At 47.0% G+C, this 20,548-nt stretch overlaps 26 non-coding genes across 26 annotated transcripts; all 26 read right to left on the minus strand.

The window, feature by feature from the left end:
* Positions 1–403: 403 nt before the first annotated feature.
* Positions 404–475, minus strand: trnae-cuc (transfer RNA glutamic acid (anticodon CUC)). The gene has a single exon. It is a non-coding gene; the product is annotated as a tRNA-Glu (tRNA).
* Positions 476–776: 301 nt separating this feature from the next.
* Positions 777–850, minus strand: trnat-cgu (transfer RNA threonine (anticodon CGU)). Its single transcript has one exon. It is a non-coding gene; the product is annotated as a tRNA-Thr (tRNA).
* Positions 851–1,892: 1,042 nt separating this feature from the next.
* trnae-cuc (transfer RNA glutamic acid (anticodon CUC)) lies at positions 1,893–1,964 on the minus strand. Its single transcript has one exon. It is a non-coding gene; the product is annotated as a tRNA-Glu (tRNA).
* A 382-nt stretch (positions 1,965–2,346) lies between these two features.
* On the minus strand, positions 2,347–2,420 carry trnat-cgu (transfer RNA threonine (anticodon CGU)). The gene has a single exon. It is a non-coding gene; the product is annotated as a tRNA-Thr (tRNA).
* Positions 2,421–3,462: 1,042 nt separating this feature from the next.
* Positions 3,463–3,534, minus strand: trnae-cuc (transfer RNA glutamic acid (anticodon CUC)). The gene has a single exon. It is a non-coding gene; the product is annotated as a tRNA-Glu (tRNA).
* A 382-nt stretch (positions 3,535–3,916) lies between these two features.
* trnat-cgu (transfer RNA threonine (anticodon CGU)) lies at positions 3,917–3,990 on the minus strand. Its single transcript has one exon. It is a non-coding gene; the product is annotated as a tRNA-Thr (tRNA).
* Positions 3,991–5,030: 1,040 nt separating this feature from the next.
* On the minus strand, positions 5,031–5,102 carry trnae-cuc (transfer RNA glutamic acid (anticodon CUC)). Its single transcript has one exon. It is a non-coding gene; the product is annotated as a tRNA-Glu (tRNA).
* A 383-nt stretch (positions 5,103–5,485) lies between these two features.
* On the minus strand, positions 5,486–5,559 carry trnat-ugu (transfer RNA threonine (anticodon UGU)). Its single transcript has one exon. It is a non-coding gene; the product is annotated as a tRNA-Thr (tRNA).
* Positions 5,560–6,590: 1,031 nt separating this feature from the next.
* Positions 6,591–6,662, minus strand: trnae-cuc (transfer RNA glutamic acid (anticodon CUC)). The gene has a single exon. It is a non-coding gene; the product is annotated as a tRNA-Glu (tRNA).
* A 383-nt stretch (positions 6,663–7,045) lies between these two features.
* trnat-cgu (transfer RNA threonine (anticodon CGU)) lies at positions 7,046–7,119 on the minus strand. The gene has a single exon. It is a non-coding gene; the product is annotated as a tRNA-Thr (tRNA).
* A 1,031-nt stretch (positions 7,120–8,150) lies between these two features.
* trnae-cuc (transfer RNA glutamic acid (anticodon CUC)) lies at positions 8,151–8,222 on the minus strand. The gene has a single exon. It is a non-coding gene; the product is annotated as a tRNA-Glu (tRNA).
* Positions 8,223–8,604: 382 nt separating this feature from the next.
* On the minus strand, positions 8,605–8,678 carry trnat-cgu (transfer RNA threonine (anticodon CGU)). The gene has a single exon. It is a non-coding gene; the product is annotated as a tRNA-Thr (tRNA).
* A 1,031-nt stretch (positions 8,679–9,709) lies between these two features.
* trnae-cuc (transfer RNA glutamic acid (anticodon CUC)) lies at positions 9,710–9,781 on the minus strand. The gene has a single exon. It is a non-coding gene; the product is annotated as a tRNA-Glu (tRNA).
* A 383-nt stretch (positions 9,782–10,164) lies between these two features.
* trnat-cgu (transfer RNA threonine (anticodon CGU)) lies at positions 10,165–10,238 on the minus strand. Its single transcript has one exon. It is a non-coding gene; the product is annotated as a tRNA-Thr (tRNA).
* Positions 10,239–11,282: 1,044 nt separating this feature from the next.
* trnae-cuc (transfer RNA glutamic acid (anticodon CUC)) lies at positions 11,283–11,354 on the minus strand. Its single transcript has one exon. It is a non-coding gene; the product is annotated as a tRNA-Glu (tRNA).
* A 383-nt stretch (positions 11,355–11,737) lies between these two features.
* Positions 11,738–11,811, minus strand: trnat-ugu (transfer RNA threonine (anticodon UGU)). The gene has a single exon. It is a non-coding gene; the product is annotated as a tRNA-Thr (tRNA).
* A 1,031-nt stretch (positions 11,812–12,842) lies between these two features.
* Positions 12,843–12,914, minus strand: trnae-cuc (transfer RNA glutamic acid (anticodon CUC)). Its single transcript has one exon. It is a non-coding gene; the product is annotated as a tRNA-Glu (tRNA).
* A 383-nt stretch (positions 12,915–13,297) lies between these two features.
* trnat-cgu (transfer RNA threonine (anticodon CGU)) lies at positions 13,298–13,371 on the minus strand. Its single transcript has one exon. It is a non-coding gene; the product is annotated as a tRNA-Thr (tRNA).
* A 1,044-nt stretch (positions 13,372–14,415) lies between these two features.
* Positions 14,416–14,487, minus strand: trnae-cuc (transfer RNA glutamic acid (anticodon CUC)). Its single transcript has one exon. It is a non-coding gene; the product is annotated as a tRNA-Glu (tRNA).
* Positions 14,488–14,869: 382 nt separating this feature from the next.
* On the minus strand, positions 14,870–14,943 carry trnat-ugu (transfer RNA threonine (anticodon UGU)). Its single transcript has one exon. It is a non-coding gene; the product is annotated as a tRNA-Thr (tRNA).
* A 1,031-nt stretch (positions 14,944–15,974) lies between these two features.
* trnae-cuc (transfer RNA glutamic acid (anticodon CUC)) lies at positions 15,975–16,046 on the minus strand. Its single transcript has one exon. It is a non-coding gene; the product is annotated as a tRNA-Glu (tRNA).
* A 383-nt stretch (positions 16,047–16,429) lies between these two features.
* trnat-cgu (transfer RNA threonine (anticodon CGU)) lies at positions 16,430–16,503 on the minus strand. Its single transcript has one exon. It is a non-coding gene; the product is annotated as a tRNA-Thr (tRNA).
* Positions 16,504–17,547: 1,044 nt separating this feature from the next.
* Positions 17,548–17,619, minus strand: trnae-cuc (transfer RNA glutamic acid (anticodon CUC)). The gene has a single exon. It is a non-coding gene; the product is annotated as a tRNA-Glu (tRNA).
* Positions 17,620–18,002: 383 nt separating this feature from the next.
* Positions 18,003–18,076, minus strand: trnat-ugu (transfer RNA threonine (anticodon UGU)). Its single transcript has one exon. It is a non-coding gene; the product is annotated as a tRNA-Thr (tRNA).
* A 1,031-nt stretch (positions 18,077–19,107) lies between these two features.
* On the minus strand, positions 19,108–19,179 carry trnae-cuc (transfer RNA glutamic acid (anticodon CUC)). Its single transcript has one exon. It is a non-coding gene; the product is annotated as a tRNA-Glu (tRNA).
* A 382-nt stretch (positions 19,180–19,561) lies between these two features.
* Positions 19,562–19,635, minus strand: trnat-cgu (transfer RNA threonine (anticodon CGU)). Its single transcript has one exon. It is a non-coding gene; the product is annotated as a tRNA-Thr (tRNA).
* Between the last annotated feature and the right edge of the window lie 913 nt (positions 19,636–20,548).

Raw genomic sequence — 20,548 nt, forward strand, 5'->3', positions numbered from 1 at the left:
TGCGATTGGCGCATCCAGGCACCTCCAGGACCTGGGGGTTGCTGGAGGTCTCTGATCAGGGTCACAGGAACATTTCTTCTTCAGCACATTCAAACACTCTTTCTATTGTCTAAGCAAATGGATATAAGGGTGATAACTGATGCTATATTCATTCTATTCTAACAAGGATCTATCCCTGAGCATCCAACAAATGCTCTGTCTCACCCTAAACCCAGTCCTGACAGCATTCTCAGTCGCGGACCTTGTCTTATTGTGTAGTCCATTGTGTGTCCATGTTTTTCGTTTATATTTCTGTTGTCAGTCGCCTCAGGATGACAACGGTTTGAGCTTCAAGATGACCCCAACCATTCGACCGTGGCCCAAGACAAATCCTATCTCCAGTCAAAACCTACCCAAATGTCAATTCCCTGACCGGGAATCGAACCCGGGCCGCGGCGGTGAGAGCGCCGAATCCTAGCCACTAGACCACCAGGGACTGCTTTATGTCTGCACTCAGAAAGGCAAAGACAGTGTCACTTTGACGTACTCCAGCAAAGGAACCAAATTCGACCCGAACCTCTTTTGTTTTGCTAATGTGGTCTGTTTTCTTAGCCCCGCAAATGTCCATATTCACAATCTGTTTGCCTTTGTCGAGGGCATTGTAGTACATATGACATTTATGCTACATATGACATCAGAAATGATGGATATTTCTTCCACAGAACAAGACGTCTGATTCAAAACATTTACTTGAAATGTTGGAGAGAAAAAAATGGAGTCGCCGAAACACATATGCAAGGCACTGCTGGGATTTGAATCCAGGACCTCCTGTTTACGAGACAGGAACTTTGACCAACTAAGCCACAGCGCCGGTGAAGGAGTGTCTTCAGTGTTAGGCGAACCACTGCATGACGGAAACCACACCAGTGGCCAGGCTATCAACAGGACTTGTGAAATCCTGCCGGTGTAAGCGGACCGAATCGACGATTATTCTCCTCCTTGGTCTTCGCTGTGCCAAGGATGAGGATGTTGTTTGCATGCAACGACACCACAGCGACCACCTCCTTCCTATAAGCCCCTTCCTGCAGGCCAGCGATACACCCGATCAGTCATCCGGGAAATATGGATTGTGTGTCCAAACTGGGGACAGATGCCCGTGTACACACCTTCAGGGATCAAGCACATATCCTTGTTCCCATTTGTCACCTTGATTTTTTTGTAAAAGAAGGAATTGAACGGCCTTGCTTCCACCCAGTTTCCAACTAGGGACCTTTTGCATGTAAGGCAAACGTGCTAACCACTACACTATGAAGGGTGAGCCTTTTAAGGGGACTGGTGAAGCAGTTGCCAAACAATGAAACAAGACGATGAGTCCAAAGTGGGGGCATATTGGCAATTGTCCCAACTGACAAATATTTCTCCTTTGTAGGGGAAATTGTTCCACAAATGATGGGCTTTTCTTCAACAAAACATGAGATCACAATCACCGCTTGAAAGGTTTGGCTTGTAACCTGCGATTGGCGCATCCAGGCACCTCCAGGACCTGGGGGTTGGTGGGGGTCTCTGATCAGGGTCACAGGAACATTTCTTCTTCAGCACATTCAAACACTCTTTCTATTGTCTAAGCAAATGGATATAAGGGTGATAACTGATGCTATATTCATTCTATTCTAACAAGGATCTATCCCTGAGCATCCGACAAATGCTCTGTCTCACCCTAAACCCAGTCCTGACAGCATTCTCAGTCGAGGACCTTGTCTTATTGCGTAGTCCATTGTGTGTCCATGTTTCGTTTATATTTCTGTTGTCAGTCGCCTCAGGATGACAACGGTTTGAGCTTCAAGATGACCCCAACCATTCGACCGTGGCCCAGGACAAATCCTATCTCCAGTCAAAACCTACCCAAATGTCAATTCCCTGACCGGGAATCGAACCCGGGCCGCGGCGGTGAGAGCGCCGAATCCTAGCCACTAGACCACCAGGGACTGCTTTATGTCTGCACTCAGAAAGGCAGAGACAGTGTCACTTTGACGTACTCCAGCAAAGGAACCAAATTTGTCCTGTGACTGGACCTTCTCTGCCAACATTGTAGCAGCAGGGGAATTACCTCAGATAGCAGAGCGCTTCCCTTAAATGTTAGACCCGAACCTCTTTTGTTTTGCTAATGTGGTCTGTTTTCTTGGCCCCGCAAATGTCCATATTCACAATCTGTTTGCCTTTGTCGAGGGCATTGTAGTACATATGACATTTATGCTACATATGACATCAGAAATGATGGATATTTCTTCCACAGAACAAGACGTCTGATTCAAAACATTTGATGAAATGTTGGAGAGACAAAAATGGAGTCGCCGAAACACATATGCAAGGCACTGCTGGGATTTGAACCCAGGACCTCCTGTTTACGAGACAGGAACTTTGACCAACTAAGCCACAGCGCCGGTGAAGGAGTGTCTTCAGTGTTAGGCGAACCACTGCATGACGGAAACCACACCAGTGGCCAGGCTATCAACAGGACTTGTGAAATCCTGCCGGTGTAAGCGGACGGAATCGACGATTATTCTCCTCCTTGGTCTTTGCTGTGCCAAGGATGAGGATGTTGTTTGCATGCAACGACACCACAGCGGCCACCTCCTTCCTATAAGCCCCTTCCTGCAGGCCAGCGATGCACCCGATCAGTCATCCGGGAAATATGGATTGTGTGTCCAAACTGGGGACAGATGCCCGTGTACACACCTTCAGGGACCAAGCACATATCCTTGTTCCCATTTGTCACCTTGATTTTTTTGTAAAAGAAGGAATTGAACGGCCTTGCTTCCACCCAGTTTCCAACTAGGGACCTTTTGCATGTAAGGCAAACGTGCTAACCACTACACTATGAAGGGTGAGCCTTTTAAGTGGACTGGTGAAGCAGTTGCCAAACAATGAAACAAGACGATGTGTCCAAAGTGGGGGCATATTGGCAATTGTCCAAACTGACAAATATTTCTCCTTTGTAGGGGAAATTGTTCCACAAATGATGGGCTTTTCTTCAACAAAACATGAAATCACAATCACCGCTTGAAAGGTTTGGCTTGTAACCTGCGATTGGCGCATCCAGGCACCTCCAGGACCTGGGGGTTGCTGGGGGTCTCTGATCAGGGTCACAGGAACATTTCTTCTTCAGCACATTCAAACACTCTTTCTATTGTCTAAGCAAATGGATATAAGGGTGATAACTGATGCTATATTCATTCTATTCTAACAAGGATCTATCCCTGAGCATCCGACAAATGCTCTGTCTCACCCTAAACCCAGTCCTGACAGCATTCTCAGTCGAGGACCTTGTCTTATTGTGTAGTCCAGTGTGTGTCCATGTTTCGGTTATATTTCTGTTGTCAGTCGCCTCAGGATGACAACGGTTTGAGCTTCAAGATGACCCCAACCATTCGACCGTGGCCCAAGACAAATCCTATCTCCAGTCAAAACCTACCCAAATGTCAATTCCCTGACCGGGAATCGAACCCGGGCCACGGCGGTGAGAGCGCCGAATCCTAGCCACTAGACCACCAGGGACTGCTTTATGTCTGCACTCAGAAAGGCAGAGACAGTGTCACTTTGACGTACTCCAGCAAAGGAACCAAATTTGTCCTGTGACTGGACCTTCTCTGCCAACATTGTAGCAGCAGGGGAATTACCTCAGATAGCAGAGCGCTTCCCTTAAATGTTAGACCCGAACCTCTTTTGTTTTGCTAATGTGGTCTGTTTTCTTGGCCCCGCAAATGTCCATATTCACAATCTGTTTGCCTTTGTCGAGGGCATTGTAGTACATATGACATTTATGCTACATATGACATCAGAAATGATGGATATTTCTTCCACAGAACAAGACGTCTGATTCAAAACATTTAATGAAATGTTGGAGAGACAAAAATGGAGTCGCCGAAACACATATGCAAGGCACTGCTGGGATTTGAACCCAGGACCTCCTGTTTACGAGACAGGAACTTTGACCAACTAAGCCACAGCGCCGGTGAAGGAGTGTCTTCAGTGTTAGGCGAACCACTGCATGACGGAAACCACACCAGTGGCCAGGCTATCAACAGGACTTGTGAAATCCTGCCGGTGTAAGCGGACCGAATCGACGATTATTCTCCTCCTTGGTCTTCGCTGTGCCAAGGATGAGGATGTTGTTTGCATGCAACGACACCACAGCGACCACCTCCTTCCTATAAGCCCCTTCCTGCAGGCCAGCGATACACCCGATCAGTCATCCGGGAAATATGGATTGTGTGTCCAAACTGGGGACAGATGCCCGTGTACACACCTTCAGGGATCAAGCACATATCCTTGTTCCCATTTGTCACCTTGATTTTTTTGTAAAAGAAGGAATTGAACGGCCTTGCTTCCACCCAGTTTCCAACTAGGGACCTTTTGCATGTAAGGCAAACGTGCTAACCACTACACTATGAAGGGTGAGCCTTTTAAGGGGACTGGTGAAGCAGTTGCCAAACAATGAAACAAGACGATGAGTCCAAAGTGGGGGCATATTGGCAATTGTCCCAACTGACAAATATTTATCCTTTGTAGGGGAAATTGTTCCACAAATGATGGGCTTTTCTTCAACAAAACGAGATCACAATCACCGCTTGAAAGGTTTGGCTTGTAACCTGCGATTGGCGCATCCAGGCACCTCCAGGACCTGGGGGTTGGTGGGGGTCTCTGATCAGGGTCACAGGAACATTTCTTCTTCAGCACATTCAAACACTCTTTCTATTGTCTAAGCAAATGGATATGAGGGTGATAACTGATGCTATATTCATTCTATTCTAACAAGGATCTATCCCTGAGCATCCGACAAATGCTCTGTCTCACCCTAAACCCAGTCCTGACAGCATTTTCAGTCGAGGACCTTGTCTTATTGTGTAGTCCAGTGTGTGTCCATGTTTTGTTTATATTTCTGTTGTTAGTCGCCTCAGGATGACAACGGTTTGAGCTTCAAGATGAACCCAACCATTCGACCGTGGCCCAAGACAAATCCTATCTCCAGTCAAAACCTACCCAAATGTCAATTCCCTGACCGGGAATCGAACCCGGGCCGCGGCGGTGAGAGCGCCGAAGCCTAGCCACTAGACCACCAGGGACTGCTTTATGTCTGCACTCAGAAAGGCAAAGACAGTGTCACTTTGACGTACTCCAGCAAAGGAACCAAATTCGTCCTGTGACTGGACCTTCTCTGCCAACATTGTAGCAGCAGGGGAATTACCTCAGATAGCAGAGCGCTTCCCTTAAATGTTAGACCCGAACCTCTTTTGTTTTGCTAATGTGGTCTGTTTTCTTAGCCCCGCAAATGTCCAAATTCACAATCTGTTTGCCTTTGTCGAGGGCATTGTAGTACATATGACATTTATGCTACATATGACATCAGAAATGATGGATATTTCTTCCACAGAACAAGATGTCTGATTCAAAACATTTAGTTGAAATGTTGGAGCGAAAAAAATGGAGTCGCCGAAACACATATGCAAGGCACTGCTGGGATTTGAACCCAGGACCTCCTGTTTACAAGACAGGAACTTTGACCAACTAAGCCACAGCGCCGGTGAAGGAGTGTCTTCAGTGTTAGGCGAACCACTGCATGACGGAAACCACACCAGTGGCCAGGCTATCAACAGGACTTGTGAAATCCTGCCGGTGTAAGCGGACGGAATCGACGATTATTCTCCTCCTTGGTCTTCGCTGTGCCAAGGATGAGGATGTTGTTTGCATGCAACGACACCACAGCGGCCACCTCCTTCCTATAAGCCCCTTCCTGCAGGCCAGCGATGCACCCGATCAGTCATCCGGGAAATATGGATTGTGTGTCCAAACTGGGGACAGATGCCCGTGTACACACCTTCAGGGACCAAGCACATATCCTTGTTCCCATTTGTCACCTTGATTTTTTTGTAAAAGAAGGAATTGAACGGCCTTGCTTCCACCCAGTTTCCAACTAGGGACCTTTTGCATGTAAGGCAAACGTGCTAACCACTACACTATGAAGGGTGAGCCTTTTAAGTGGACTGGTGAAGCAGTTGCCAAACAATGAAACAAGACGATGTGTCCAAAGTGGGGGCATATTGGCAATTGTCCAAACTGACAAATATTTCTCCTTTGTAGGGGAAATTGTTCCACAAATGATGGGCTTTTCTTCAACAAAACATGAAATCACAATCACCGCTTGAAAGGTTTGGCTTGTAACCTGCGATTGGCGCATCCAGGCACCTCCAGGACCTGGGGGTTGCTGGGGGTCTCTGATCAGGGTCACAGGAACATTTCTTCTTCAGCACATTCAAACACTCTTTCTATTGTCTAAGCAAATGGATATGAGGGTGATAACTGATGCTATATTCATTCTATTCTAACAAGGATCTATCCCTGAGCATCCGACAAATGCTCTGTCTCACCCTAAACCCAGTCCTGACAGCATTCTCAGTCGAGGACCTTGTCTTATTGTGTAGTCCATGTTTCGTTTATATTTCTGTTGTCAGTCGCCTCAGGATTACAACGGTTTGAGCTTCAAGATGACCCCAACCATTCGACCGTGGCCCAAGACAAATCCTATCTCCAGTCAAAACCTACCCAAATGTCAATTCCCTGACCGGGAATCGAACCCGGGCCGCGGCGGTGAGAGCGCCGAATCCTAGCCACTAGACCACCAGGGACTGCTTTATGTCTGCACTCAGAAAGGCAGAGACAGTGTCACTTTGACGTACTCCAGCAAAGGAACCAAATTCGTCCTGTGACTGGACCTTCTCTGCCAACATTGTAGCAGCAGGGGAATTACCTCAGATAGCAGAGCGCTTCCCTTAAATGTTAGACCCGAACCTCTTTTGTTTTGCTAATGTGGTCTGTTTTCTTAGCCCCGCAAATGTCCAAATTCACAATCTGTTTGCCTTTGTCGAGGGCATTGTAGTACATATGACATTTATGCTACATATGACATCAGAAATGATGGATATTTCTTCCACAGAACAAGACGTCTGATTCAAAACATTTACTTGAAATGTTGGAGAGAAAACAATGGAGTCACCGAAACACATATGCAAGGCACTGCTGGGATTTGAACCCAGGACCTCCTGTTTACGAGACAGGAACTTTGACCAACTAAGCCACAGCACCGGTGAAGGAGTGTCTTCAGTGTTAGGCGAACCACTGCATGACGGAAACCACACCAGTGGCCAGGCTATCAACAGGACTTGTGAAATCCTGCCGGTGTAAGCGGACCGAATCGACGATTATTCTCCTCCTTGGTCTTCGCTGTGCCAAGGATGAGGATGTTGTTTGCATGCAACGACACCACAGCGGCCACCTCCTTCCTATAAGCCCCTTCCTGCAGGCCAGCGATGCACCCGATCAGTCATCCGGGAAATATGGATTGTGTGTCCAAACTGGGGACAGATGCCCGTGTACACACCTTCAGGGATCAAGCACATATCCTTGTTCCCATTTGTCACCTTGATTTTTTTGTAAAAGAAGGAATTGAACGGCCTTGCTTCCACCCAGTTTCCAACTAGGGACCTTTTGCATGTAAGGCAAACGTGCTAACCACTACACTATGAAGGGTGAGCCTTTTAAGGGGACTGGTGAAGCAGTTGCCAAACAATGAAACAAGACGATGAGTCCAAAGTGGGGGCATATTGGCAATTGTCCAAACTGACAAATATTTCTCCTTTGTAGGGAAAATTGTTCCAAAAATGATGGGCTTTTCTTCAACAAAACATGAAATCACAATCACCGCTTGAAAGGTTTGGCTTGTAACCTGCGATTGGCGCATCCAGGCACCTCCAGGACCTGGGGGTTGCTGGAGGTCTCTGATCAGGGTCACAGGAACATTTCTTCTTCAGCACATTCAAACACTCTTTCTATTGTCTAAGCAAATGGATATAAGGGTGATAACTGATGCTATATTCATTCTATTCTAACAAGGATCTATCCCTGAGCATCCGACAAATGCTCTGTCTCACCCTAAAGCCAGTCCTGACAGCATTCTCAGTCGAGGACCTTGTCTTATTGTGTAGTCCATGTTTCGTTTATATTTCTGTTGTCAGTCGCCTCAGGATTACAACGGTTTGAGCTTCAAGATGACCCCAACCATTCGACCGTGGCCCAAGACAAATCCTATCTCCAGTCAAAACCTACCCAAATGTCAATTCCCTGACCGGGAATCGAACCCGGGCCGCGGCGGTGAGAGCGCCGAATCCTAGCCACTAGACCACCAGGGACTGCTTTATGTCTGCACTCAGAAAGGCAGAGACAGTGTCACTTTGACGTACTCCAGCAAAGGAACCAAATTTGTCCTGTGACTGGACCTTCTCTGCCAACATTGTAGCAGCAGGGGAATTACCTCAGATAGCAGAGCGCTTCCCTTAAATGTTAGACCCGAACCTCTTTTGTTTTGCTAATGTGGTCTGTTTTCTTGGCCCCGCAAATGTCCATATTCACAATCTGTTTGCCTTTGTCGAGGGCATTGTAGTACATATGACATTTATGCTACATATGACATCAGAAATGATGGATATTTCTTCCACAGAACAAGACGTCTGATTCAAAACATTTAATGAAATGTTGGAGAGACAAAAATGGAGTCGCCGAAACACATATGCAAGGCACTGCTGGGATTTGAACCCAGGACCTCCTGTTTACGAGACAGGAACTTTGACCAACTAAGCCACAGCGCCGGTGAAGGAGTGTCTTCAGTGTTAGGCGAACCACTGCATGACGGAAACCACACCAGTGGCCAGGCTATCAACAGGACTTGTGAAATCCTGCCGGTGTAAGCGGACGGAATCGACGATTATTCTCCTCCTTGGTCTTCGCTGTGCCAAGGATGAGGATGTTGTTTGCATGCAACGACACCACAGCGGCCACCTCCTTCCTATAAGCCCCTTCCTGCAGGCCAGCGATGCACCCGATCAGTCATCCGGGAAATATGGATTGTGTGTCCAAACTGGGGACAGATGCCCGTGTACACACCTTCAGGGACCAAGCACATATCCTTGTTCCCATTTGTCACCTTGATTTTTTTGTAAAAGAAGGAATTGAACGGCCTTGCTTCCACCCAGTTTCCAACTAGGGACCTTTTGCATGTAAGGCAAACGTGCTAACCACTACACTATGAAGGGTGAGCCTTTTAAGTGGACTGGTGAAGCAGTTGCCAAACAATGAAACAAGACGATGTGTCCAAAGTGGGGGCATATTGGCAATTGTCCAAACTGACAAATATTTCTCCTTTGTAGGGGAAATTGTTCCACAAATGATGGGCTTTTCTTCAACAAAACATGAAATCACAATCACCGCTTGAAAGGTTTGGCTTGTAACCTGCGATTGGCGCATCCAGGCACCTCCAGGACCTGGGGGTTGCTGGGGGTCTCTGATCAGGGTCACAGGAACATTTCTTCTTCAGCACATTCAAACACTCTTTCTATTGTCTAAGCAAATGGATATGAGGGTGATAACTGATGCTATATTCATTCTATTCTAACAAGGATCTATCCCTGAGCATCCGACAAATGCTCTGTCTCACCCTAAAGCCAGTCCTGACAGCATTCTCAGTCGAGGACCTTGTCTTATTGTGTAGTCCATGTTTCGTTTATATTTCTGTTGTCAGTCGCCTCAGGATTACAACGGTTTGAGCTTCAAGATGACCCCAACCATTCGACCGTGGCCCAAGACAAATCCTATCTCCAGTCAAAACCTACCCAAATGTCAATTCCCTGACCGGGAATCGAACCCGGGCCGCGGCGGTGAGAGCGCCGAATCCTAGCCACTAGACCACCAGGGACTGCTTTATGTCTGCACTCAGAAAGGCAGAGACAGTGTCACTTTGACGTACTCCAGCAAAGGAACCAAATTCGTCCTGTGACTGGACCTTCTCTGCCAACATTGTAGCAGCAGGGGAATTACCTCAGATAGCAGAGCGCTTCCCTTAAATGTTAGACCCGAACCTCTTTTGTTTTGCTAATGTGGTCTGTTTTCTTAGCCCCGCAAATGTCCAAATTCACAATCTGTTTGCCTTTGTCGAGGGCATTGTAGTACATATGACATTTATGCTACATATGACATCAGAAATGATGGATATTTCTTCCACAGAACAAGACGTCTGATTCAAAACATTTACTTGAAATGTTGGAGAGAAAACAATGGAGTCGCCGAAACACATATGCAAGGCACTGCTGGGATTTGAACCCAGGACCTCCTGTTTACGAGACAGGAACTTTGACCAACTAAGCCACAGCGCCGGTGAAGGAGTGTCTTCAGTGTTAGGCGAACCACTGCATGACGGAAACCACACCAGTGGCCAGGCTATCAACAGGACTTGTGAAATCCTGCCGGTGTAAGCGGACCGAATCGACGATTATTCTCCTCCTTGGTCTTCGCTGTGCCAAGGATGAGGATGTTGTTTGCATGCAACGACACCACAGCGGCCACCTCCTTCCTATAAGCCCCTTCCTGCAGGCCAGCGATGCACCCGATCAGTCATCCGGGAAATATGGATTGTGTGTCCAAACTGGGGACAGATGCCCGTGTACACACCTTCAGGGATCAAGCACATATCCTTGTTCCCATTTGTCACCTTGATTTTTTTGTAAAAGAAGGAATTGAACGGCCTTGCTTCCACCCAGTTTCCAACTAGGGACCTTTTGCATGTAAGGCAAACGTGCTAACCACTACACTATGAAGGGTGAGCCTTTTAAGGGGACTGGTGAAGCAGTTGCCAAACAATGAAACAAGACGATGAGTCCAAAGTGGGGGCATATTGGCAATTGTCCAAACTGACAAATATTTCTCCTTTGTAGGGAAAATTGTTCCAAAAATGATGGGCTTTTCTTCAACAAAACATGAAATCACAATCACCGCTTGAAAGGTTTGGCTTGTAACCTGCGATTGGCGCATCCAGGCACCTCCAGGACCTGGGGGTTGCTGGAGGTCTCTGATCAGGGTCACAGGAACATTTCTTCTTCAGCACATTCAAACACTCTTTCTATTGTCTAAGCAAATGGATATAAGGGTGATAACTGATGCTATATTCATTCTATTCTAACAAGGATCTATCCCTGAGCATCCGACAAATGCTCTGTCTCACCCTAAACCCAGTCCTGACAGCATTCTCAGTCGCGGACCTTGTCTTATTGTGTAGTCCATTGTGTGTCCATGTTTTTCGTTTATATTTCTGTTGTCAGTCGCCTCAGGATGACAACGGTTTGAGCTTCAAGATGACCCCAACCATTCGACCGTGGCCCAAGACAAATCCTATCTCCAGTCAAAACCTACCCAAATGTCAATTCCCTGACCGGGAATCGAACCCGGGCCGCGGCGGTGAGAGCGCCGAATCCTAGCCACTAGACCACCAGGGACTGCTTTATGTCTGCACTCAGAAAGGCAGAGACAGTGTCACTTTGACGTACTCCAGCAAAGGAACCAAATTTGTCCTGTGACTGGACCTTCTCTGCCAACATTGTAGCAGCAGGGGAATTACCTCAGATAGCAGAGCGCTTCCCTTAAATGTTAGACCCGAACCTCTTTTGTTTTGCTAATGTGGTCTGTTTTCTTGGCCCCGCAAATGTCCATATTCACAATCTGTTTGCCTTTGTCGAGGGCATTGTAGTACATATGACATTTATGCTACATATGACATCAGAAATGATGGATATTTCTTCCACAGAACAAGATGTCTGATTCAAAACATTTAGTTGAAATGTTGGAGCGAAAAAAATGGAGTCGCCGAAACACATATGCAAGGCACTGCTGGGATTTGAACCCAGGACCTCCTGTTTACAAGACAGGAACTTTGACCAACTAAGCCACAGCGCCGGTGAAGGAGTGTCTTCAGTGTTAGGCGAACCACTGCATGACGGAAACCACACCAGTGGCCAGGCTATCAACAGGACTTGTGAAATCCTGCCGGTGTAAGCGGACGGAATCGACGATTATTCTCCTCCTTGGTCTTCGCTGTGCCAAGGATGAGGATGTTGTTTGCATGCAACGACACCACAGCGGCCACCTCCTTCCTATAAGCCCCTTCCTGCAGGCCAGCGATGCACCCGATCAGTCATCCGGGAAATATGGATTGTGTGTCCAAACTGGGGACAGATGCCCGTGTACACACCTTCAGGGACCAAGCACATATCCTTGTTCCCATTTGTCACCTTGATTTTTTTGTAAAAGAAGGAATTGAACGGCCTTGCTTCCACCCAGTTTCCAACTAGGGACCTTTTGCATGTAAGGCAAACGTGCTAACCACTACACTATGAAGGGTGAGCCTTTTAAGTGGACTGGTGAAGCAGTTGCCAAACAATGAAACAAGACGATGTGTCCAAAGTGGGGGCATATTGGCAATTGTCCAAACTGACAAATATTTCTCCTTTGTAGGGGAAATTGTTCCACAAATGATGGGCTTTTCTTCAACAAAACATGAAATCACAATCACCGCTTGAAAGGTTTGGCTTGTAACCTGCGATTGGCGCATCCAGGCACCTCCAGGACCTGGGGGTTGCTGGGGGTCTCTGATCAGGGTCACAGGAACATTTCTTCTTCAGCACATTCAAACACTCTTTCTATTGTCTAAGCAAATGGATATGAGGGTGATAACTGATGCTATATTCATTCTATTCTAACAAGGATCTATCCCTGAGCATCCGACAAATGCTCTGTCTCACCCTAAACCCAGTCCTGACAGCATTCTCAGTCGAGGACCTTGTCTTATTGTGTAGTCCATGTTTCGTTTATATTTCTGTTGTCAGTCGCCTCAGGATTACAACGGTTTGAGCTTCAAGATGACCCCAACCATTCGACCGTGGCCCAAGACAAATCCTATCTCCAGTCAAAACCTACCCAAATGTCAATTCCCTGACCGGGAATCGAACCCGGGCCGCGGCGGTGAGAGCGCCGAATCCTAGCCACTAGACCACCAGGGACTGCTTTATGTCTGCACTCAGAAAGGCAGAGACAGTGTCACTTTGACGTACTCCAGCAAAGGAACCAAATTCGTCCTGTGACTGGACCTTCTCTGCCAACATTGTAGCAGCAGGGGAATTACCTCAGATAGCAGAGCGCTTCCCTTAAATGTTAGACCCGAACCTCTTTTGTTTTGCTAATGTGGTCTGTTTTCTTAGCCCCGCAAATGTCCAAATTCACAATCTGTTTGCCTTTGTCGAGGGCATTGTAGTACATATGACATTTATGCTACATATGACATCAGAAATGATGGATATTTCTTCCACAGAACAAGACGTCTGATTCAAAACATTTACTTGAAATGTTGGAGAGAAAACAATGGAGTCGCCGAAACACATATGCAAGGCACTGCTGGGATTTGAACCCAGGACCTCCTGTTTACGAGACAGGAACTTTGACCAACTAAGCCACAGCGCCGGTGAAGGAGTGTCTTCAGTGTTAGGCGAACCACTGCATGACGGAAACCACACCAGTGGCCAGGCTATCAACAGGACTTGTGAAATCCTGCCGGTGTAAGCGGACCGAATCGACGATTATTCTCCTCCTTGGTCTTCGCTGTGCCAAGGATGAGGATGTTGTTTGCATGCAACGACACCACAGCGGCCACCTCCTTCCTATAAGCCCCTTCCTGCAGGCCAGCGATGCACCCGATCAGTCATCCGGGAAATATGGATTGTGTGTCCAAACTGGGGACAGATGCCCGTGTACACACCTTCAGGGATCAAGCACATATCCTTGTTCCCATTTGTCACCTTGATTTTTTTGTAAAAGAAGGAATTGAACGGCCTTGCTTCCACCCAGTTTCCAACTAGGGACCTTTTGCATGTAAGGCAAACGTGCTAACCACTACACTATGAAGGGTGAGCCTTTTAAGGGGACTGGTGAAGCAGTTGCCAAACAATGAAACAAGACGATGAGTCCAAAGTGGGGGCATATTGGCAATTGTCCAAACTGACAAATATTTCTCCTTTGTAGGGAAAATTGTTCCAAAAATGATGGGCTTTTCTTCAACAAAACATGAAATCACAATCACCGCTTGAAAGGTTTGGCTTGTAACCTGCGATTGGCGCATCCAGGCACCTCCAGGACCTGGGGGTTGCTGGAGGTCTCTGATCAGGGTCACAGGAACATTTCTTCTTCAGCACATTCAAACACTCTTTCTATTGTCTAAGCAAATGGATATAAGGGTGATAACTGATGCTATATTCATTCTATTCTAACAAGGATCTATCCCTGAGCATCCGACAAATGCTCTGTCTCACCCTAAACCCAGTCCTGACAGCATTCTCAGTCGCGGACCTTGTCTTATTGTGTAGTCCATTGTGTGTCCATGTTTTTCGTTTATATTTCTGTTGTCAGTCGCCTCAGGATGACAACGGTTTGAGCTTCAAGATGACCCCAACCATTCGACCGTGGCCCAAGACAAATCCTATCTCCAGTCAAAACCTACCCAAATGTCAATTCCCTGACCGGGAATCGAACCCGGGCCGCGGCGGTGAGAGCGCCAAATCCTAGCCACTAGACCACCAGGGACTGCTTTATGTCTGCACTCAGAAAGGCAGAGACAGTGTCACTTTGACGTACTCCAGCAAAGGAACCAAATTTGTCCTGTGACTGGACCTTCTCTGCCAACATTGTAGCAGCAGGGGAATTACCTCAGATAGCAGAGCGCTTCCCTTAAATGTTAGACCCGAACCTCTTTTGTTTTGCTAATGTGGTCTGTTTTCTTGGCCCCGCAAATGTCCAAATTCACAATCTGTTTGCCTTTGTCGAGGACATTGTAGTACATATGACATTTATGCTACATATGACATCAGAAATGATGGATATTTCTTCCACAGAACAAGACGTCTGATTCAAAACATTTAATGAAATGTTGGAGAGAAAAAAATGGAGTCGCCAAAACACATATGCAAGGCACTGCTGGGATTTGAACCCAGGACCTCCTGTTTACAAGACAGGAACTTTGACCAACTAAGCCACAGCGCCGGTGAAGGAGTGTCTTCAGTGTTAGGCGAACCACTGCATGACGGAAACCACACCAGTGGCCAGGCTATCAACAGGACTTGTGAAATCCTGCCGGTGTAAGCGGACGGAATCGACGATTATTCTCCTCCTTGGTCTTCGCTGTGCCAAGGATGAGGATGTTGTTTGCATGCAACGACACCACAGCGGCCACCTCCTTCCTATAAGCCCCTTCCTGCAGGCCAGCGATGCACCCGATCAGTCATCCGGGAAATATGGATTGTGTGTCCAAACTGGGGACAGATGCCCGTGTACACACCTTCAGGGACCAAGCACATATCCTTGTTCCCATTTGTCACCTTGATTTTTTTGTAAAAGAAGGAATTGAACGGCCTTGCTTCCACCCAGTTTCCAACTAGGGACCTTTTGCATGTAAGGCAAACGTGCTAACCACTACACTATGAAGGGTGAGCCTTTTAAGTGGACTGGTGAAGCAGTTGCCAAACAATGAAACAAGACGATGTGTCCAAAGTGGGGGCATATTGGCAATTGTCCAAACTGACAAATATTTCTCCTTTGTAGGGGAAATTGTTCCACAAATGATGGGCTTTTCTTCAACAAAACATGAAATCACAATCACCGCTTGAAAGGTTTGGCTTGTAACCTGCGATTGGCGCATCCAGGCACCTCCAGGACCTGGGGGTTGCTGGGGGTCTCTGATCAGGGTCACAGGAACATTTCTTCTTCAGCACATTCAAACACTCTTTCTATTGTCTAAGCAAATGGATATGAGGGTGATAACTGATGCTATATTCATTCTATTCTAACAAGGATCTATCCCTGAGCATCCGACAAATGCTCTGTCTCACCCTAAACCCAGTCCTGACAGCATTCTCAGTCGAGGACCTTGTCTTATTGTGTAGTCCATGTTTCGTTTATATTTCTGTTGTCAGTCGCCTCAGGATTACAACGGTTTGAGCTTCAAGATGACCCCAACCATTCGACCGTGGCCCAAGACAAATCCTATCTCCAGTCAAAACCTACCCAAATGTCAATTCCCTGACCGGGAATCGAACCCGGGCCGCGGCGGTGAGAGCGCCGAATCCTAGCCACTAGACCACCAGGGACTGCTTTATGTCTGCACTCAGAAAGGCAGAGACAGTGTCACTTTGACGTACTCCAGCAAAGGAACCAAATTCGTCCTGTGACTGGACCTTCTCTGCCAACATTGTAGCAGCAGGGGAATTACCTCAGATAGCAGAGCGCTTCCCTTAAATGTTAGACCCGAACCTCTTTTGTTTTGCTAATGTGGTCTGTTTTCTTAGCCCCGCAAATGTCCAAATTCACAATCTGTTTGCCTTTGTCGAGGGCATTGTAGTACATATGACATTTATGCTACATATGACATCAGAAATGATGGATATTTCTTCCACAGAACAAGACGTCTGATTCAAAACATTTACTTGAAATGTTGGAGAGAAAACAATGGAGTCGCCGAAACACATATGCAAGGCACTGCTGGGATTTGAACCCAGGACCTCCTGTTTACGAGACAGGAACTTTGACCAACTAAGCCACAGCGCCGGTGAAGGAGTGTCTTCAGTGTTAGGCGAACCACTGCATGACGGAAACCACACCAGTGGCCAGGCTATCAACAGGACTTGTGAAATCCTGCCGGTGTAAGCGGACCGAATCGACGATTATTCTCCTCCTTGGTCTTCGCTGTGCCAAGGATGAGGATGTTGTTTGCATGCAACGACACCACAGCGGCCACCTCCTTCCTATAAGCCCCTTCCTGCAGGCCAGCGATGCACCCGATCAGTCATCCGGGAAATATGGATTGTGTGTCCAAACTGGGGACAGATGCCCGTGTACACACCTTCAGGGATCAAGCACATATCCTTGTTCCCATTTGTCACCTTGATTTTTTTGTAAAAGAAGGAATTGAACGGCCTTGCTTCCACCCAGTTTCCAACTAGGGACCTTTTGCATGTAAGGCAAACGTGCTAACCACTACACTATGAAGGGTGAGCCTTTTAAGGGGACTGGTGAAGCAGTTGCCAAACAATGAAACAAGACGATGAGTCCAAAGTGGGGGCATATTGGCAATTGTCCAAACTGACAAATATTTCTCCTTTGTAGGGAAAATTGTTCCAAAAATGATGGGCTTTTCTTCAACAAAACATGAAATCACAATCACCGCTTGAAAGGTTTGGCTTGTAACCTGCGATTGGCGCATCCAGGCACCTCCAGGACCTGGGGGTTGCTGGAGGTCTCTGATCAGGGTCACAGGAACATTTCTTCTTCAGCACATTCAAACACTCTTTCTATTGTCTAAGCAAATGGATATAAGGGTGATAACTGATGCTATATTCATTCTATTCTAACAAGGATCTATCCCTGAGCATCCGACAAATGCTCTGTCTCACCCTAAACCCAGTCCTGACAGCATTCTCAGTCGCGGACCTTGTCTTATTGTGTAGTCCATTGTGTGTCCATGTTTTTCGTTTATATTTCTGTTGTCAGTCGCCTCAGGATGACAACGGTTTGAGCTTCAAGATGACCCCAACCATTCGACCGTGGCCCAAGACAAATCCTATCTCCAGTCAAAACCTACCCAAATGTCAATTCCCTGACCGGGAATCGAACCCCGGCCGCGGCGGTGAGAGCGCCGAATCCTAGCCACTAGACCACCAGGGACTGCTTTATGTCTGCACTCAGAAAGGCAGAGACAGTGTCACTTTGACGTACTCCAGCAAAGGAACCAAATTTGTCCTGTGACTGGACCTTCTCTGCCAACATTGTAGCAGCAGGGGAATTACCTCAGATAGCAGAGCGCTTCCCTTAAATGTTAGACCCGAACCTCTTTTGTTTTGCTAATGTGGTCTGTTTTCTTAGCCCCGCAAATGTCCAAATTCACAATCTGTTTGCCTTTGTCGAGGGCATTGTAGTACATATGACATTTATGCTACATATGACATCAGAAATGATGGATATTTCTTCCACAGAACAAGATGTCTGATTCAAAACATTTAGTTGAAATGTTGGAGCGAAAAAAATGGAGTCGCCGAAACACATATGCAAGGCACTGCTGGGATTTGAACCCAGGACCTCCTGTTTACAAGACAGGAACTTTGACCAACTAAGCCACAGCGCCGGTGAAGGAGTGTCTTCAGTGTTAGGCGAACCACTGCATGACGGAAACCACACCAGTGGCCAGGCTATCAACAGGACTTGTGAAATCCTGCCGGTGTAAGCGGACGGAATCGACGATTATTCTCCTCCTTGGTCTTCGCTGTGCCAAGGATGAGGATGTTGTTTGCATGCAACGACACCACAGCGGCCACCTCCTTCCTATAAGCCCCTTCCTGCAGGCCAGCGATGCACCCGATCAGTCATCCGGGAAATATGGATTGTGTGTCCAAACTGGGGACAGATGCCCGTGTACACACCTTCAGGGACCAAGCACATATCCTTGTTCCCATTTGTCACCTTGATTTTTTTGTAAAAGAAGGAATTGAACGGCCTTGCTTCCACCCAGTTTCCAACTAGGGACCTTTTGCATGTAAGGCAAACGTGCTAACCACTACACTATGAAGGGTGAGCCTTTTAAGTGGACTGGTGAAGCAGTTGCCAAACAATGAAACAAGACGATGTGTCCAAAGTGGGGGCATATTGGCAATTGTCCAAACTGACAAATATTTCTCCTTTGTAGGGGAAATTGTTCCACAAATGATGGGCTTTTCTTCAACAAAACATGAAATCACAATCACCGCTTGAAAGGTTTGGCTTGTAACCTGCGATTGGCGCATCCAGGCACCTCCAGGACCTGGGGGTTGCTGGGGGTCTCTGATCAGGGTCACAGGAACATTTCTTCTTCAGCACATTCAAACACTCTTTCTATTGTCTAAGCAAATGGATATGAGGGTGATAACTGATGCTATATTCATTCTATTCTAACAAGGATCTATCCCTGAGCATCCGACAAATGCTCTGTCTCACCCTAAACCCAGTCCTGACAGCATTCTCAGTCGAGGACCTTGTCTTATTGTGTAGTCCATGTTTCGTTTATATTTCTGTTGTCAGTCGCCTCAGGATTACAACGGTTTGAGCTTCAAGATGACCCCAACCATTCGACCGTGGCCCAAGACAAATCCTATCTCCAGTCAAAACCTACCCAAATGTCAATTCCCTGACCGGGAATCGAACCCGAGCCGCGGCGGTGAGAGCGCCGAATCCTAGCCACTAGACCACCAGGGACTGCTTTATGTCTGCACTCAGAAAGGCAGAGACAGTGTCACTTTGACGTACTCCAGCAAAGGAACCAAATTCGTCCTGTGACTGGACCTTCTCTGCCAACATTGTAGCAGCAGGGGAATTACCTCAGATAGCAGAGCGCTTCCCTTAAATGTTAGACCCGAACCTCTTTTGTTTTGCTAATGTGGTCTGTTTTCTTAGCCCCGCAAATGTCCATATTCACAATCTGTTTGCCTTTGTCGAGGGCATTGTAGTACATATGACATTTATGCTACATATGACATCAGAAATGATGGATATTTCTTCCACAGAACAAGACGTCTGATTCAAAACATTTAATGAAATGTTGGAGAGAAAAAAATGGAGTCGCCAAAACACATATGCAAGGCACTGCTGGGATTTGAACCCAGGACCTCCTGTTTACGAGACAGGAACTTTGACCAACTAAGCCACAGCGCCGGTGAAAGAGTGTCTTCAGTGTTAGGCGAACCACTGCATGACGGAAACCACACCAGTGGCCAGGCTATCAACAGGACTTGTGAAATCCTGCCGGTGTAAGCGGACCGAATCGACGATTATTCTCCTTCTTGGTCTTCGCTGTGCCAAGGATGAGGATGTTGTTTGCATGCAACGACACCACAGCGGCCACCTCCTTCCTATAAGCCCCTTCCTGCAGGCCAGCGATACACTCGATCAGTCATCCGGGAAATATGGATTGTGTGTCCAAACTGGGGACAGATGCCCGTGTACACACCTTCAGGGATCAAGCACATATCCTTGTTCCCATTTGTCACCTTGATTTTTTTGTAAAAGAAGGAATTGAACGGCCTTGCTTCCACCCAGTTTCCAACTAGGGACCTTTTGCATGTAAGGCAAACGTGCTAACCACTACACTATGAAGGGTGAGCCTTTTAAGGGGACTGGTGAAGCAGTTGCCAAACAATGAAACAAGACGATGTGTCCAAAGTGGGGGCATATTGGCAATTGTCCAAACTGACAAATATTTCTCCTTTGTAGGGAAAATTGTTCCAAAAATGATGGGCTTTTCTTCAACAAAACATGAAATCACAATCACCGCTTGAAAGGTTTGGCTTGTAACCTGCGATTGGCGCATCCAGGCACCTCCAGGACCTGGGGGTTGCTGGAGGTCTCTGATCAGGGTCACAGGAACATTTCTTCTTCAGCACATTCAAACACTCTTTCTATTGTCTAAGCAAATGGATATAAGGGTGATAACTGATGCTATATTCATTCTATTCTAACAAGGATCTATCCCTGAGCATCCGACAAATGCTCTGTCTCACCCTAAACCCAGTCCTGACAGCATTCTCAGTCGCGGACCTTGTCTTATTGTGTAGTCCATTGTGTGTCC

The sequence above is a fragment of the Doryrhamphus excisus genome, unplaced genomic scaffold (assembly GCF_037039965.1).
Source record: "Doryrhamphus excisus strain RoL-2023G ecotype Guam unplaced genomic scaffold, RoL_Dexc_Guam_v1.1 HiC_scaffold_24, whole genome shotgun sequence".
Lineage (NCBI taxonomy): Eukaryota > Metazoa > Chordata > Actinopteri > Syngnathiformes > Syngnathidae > Doryrhamphus > Doryrhamphus excisus.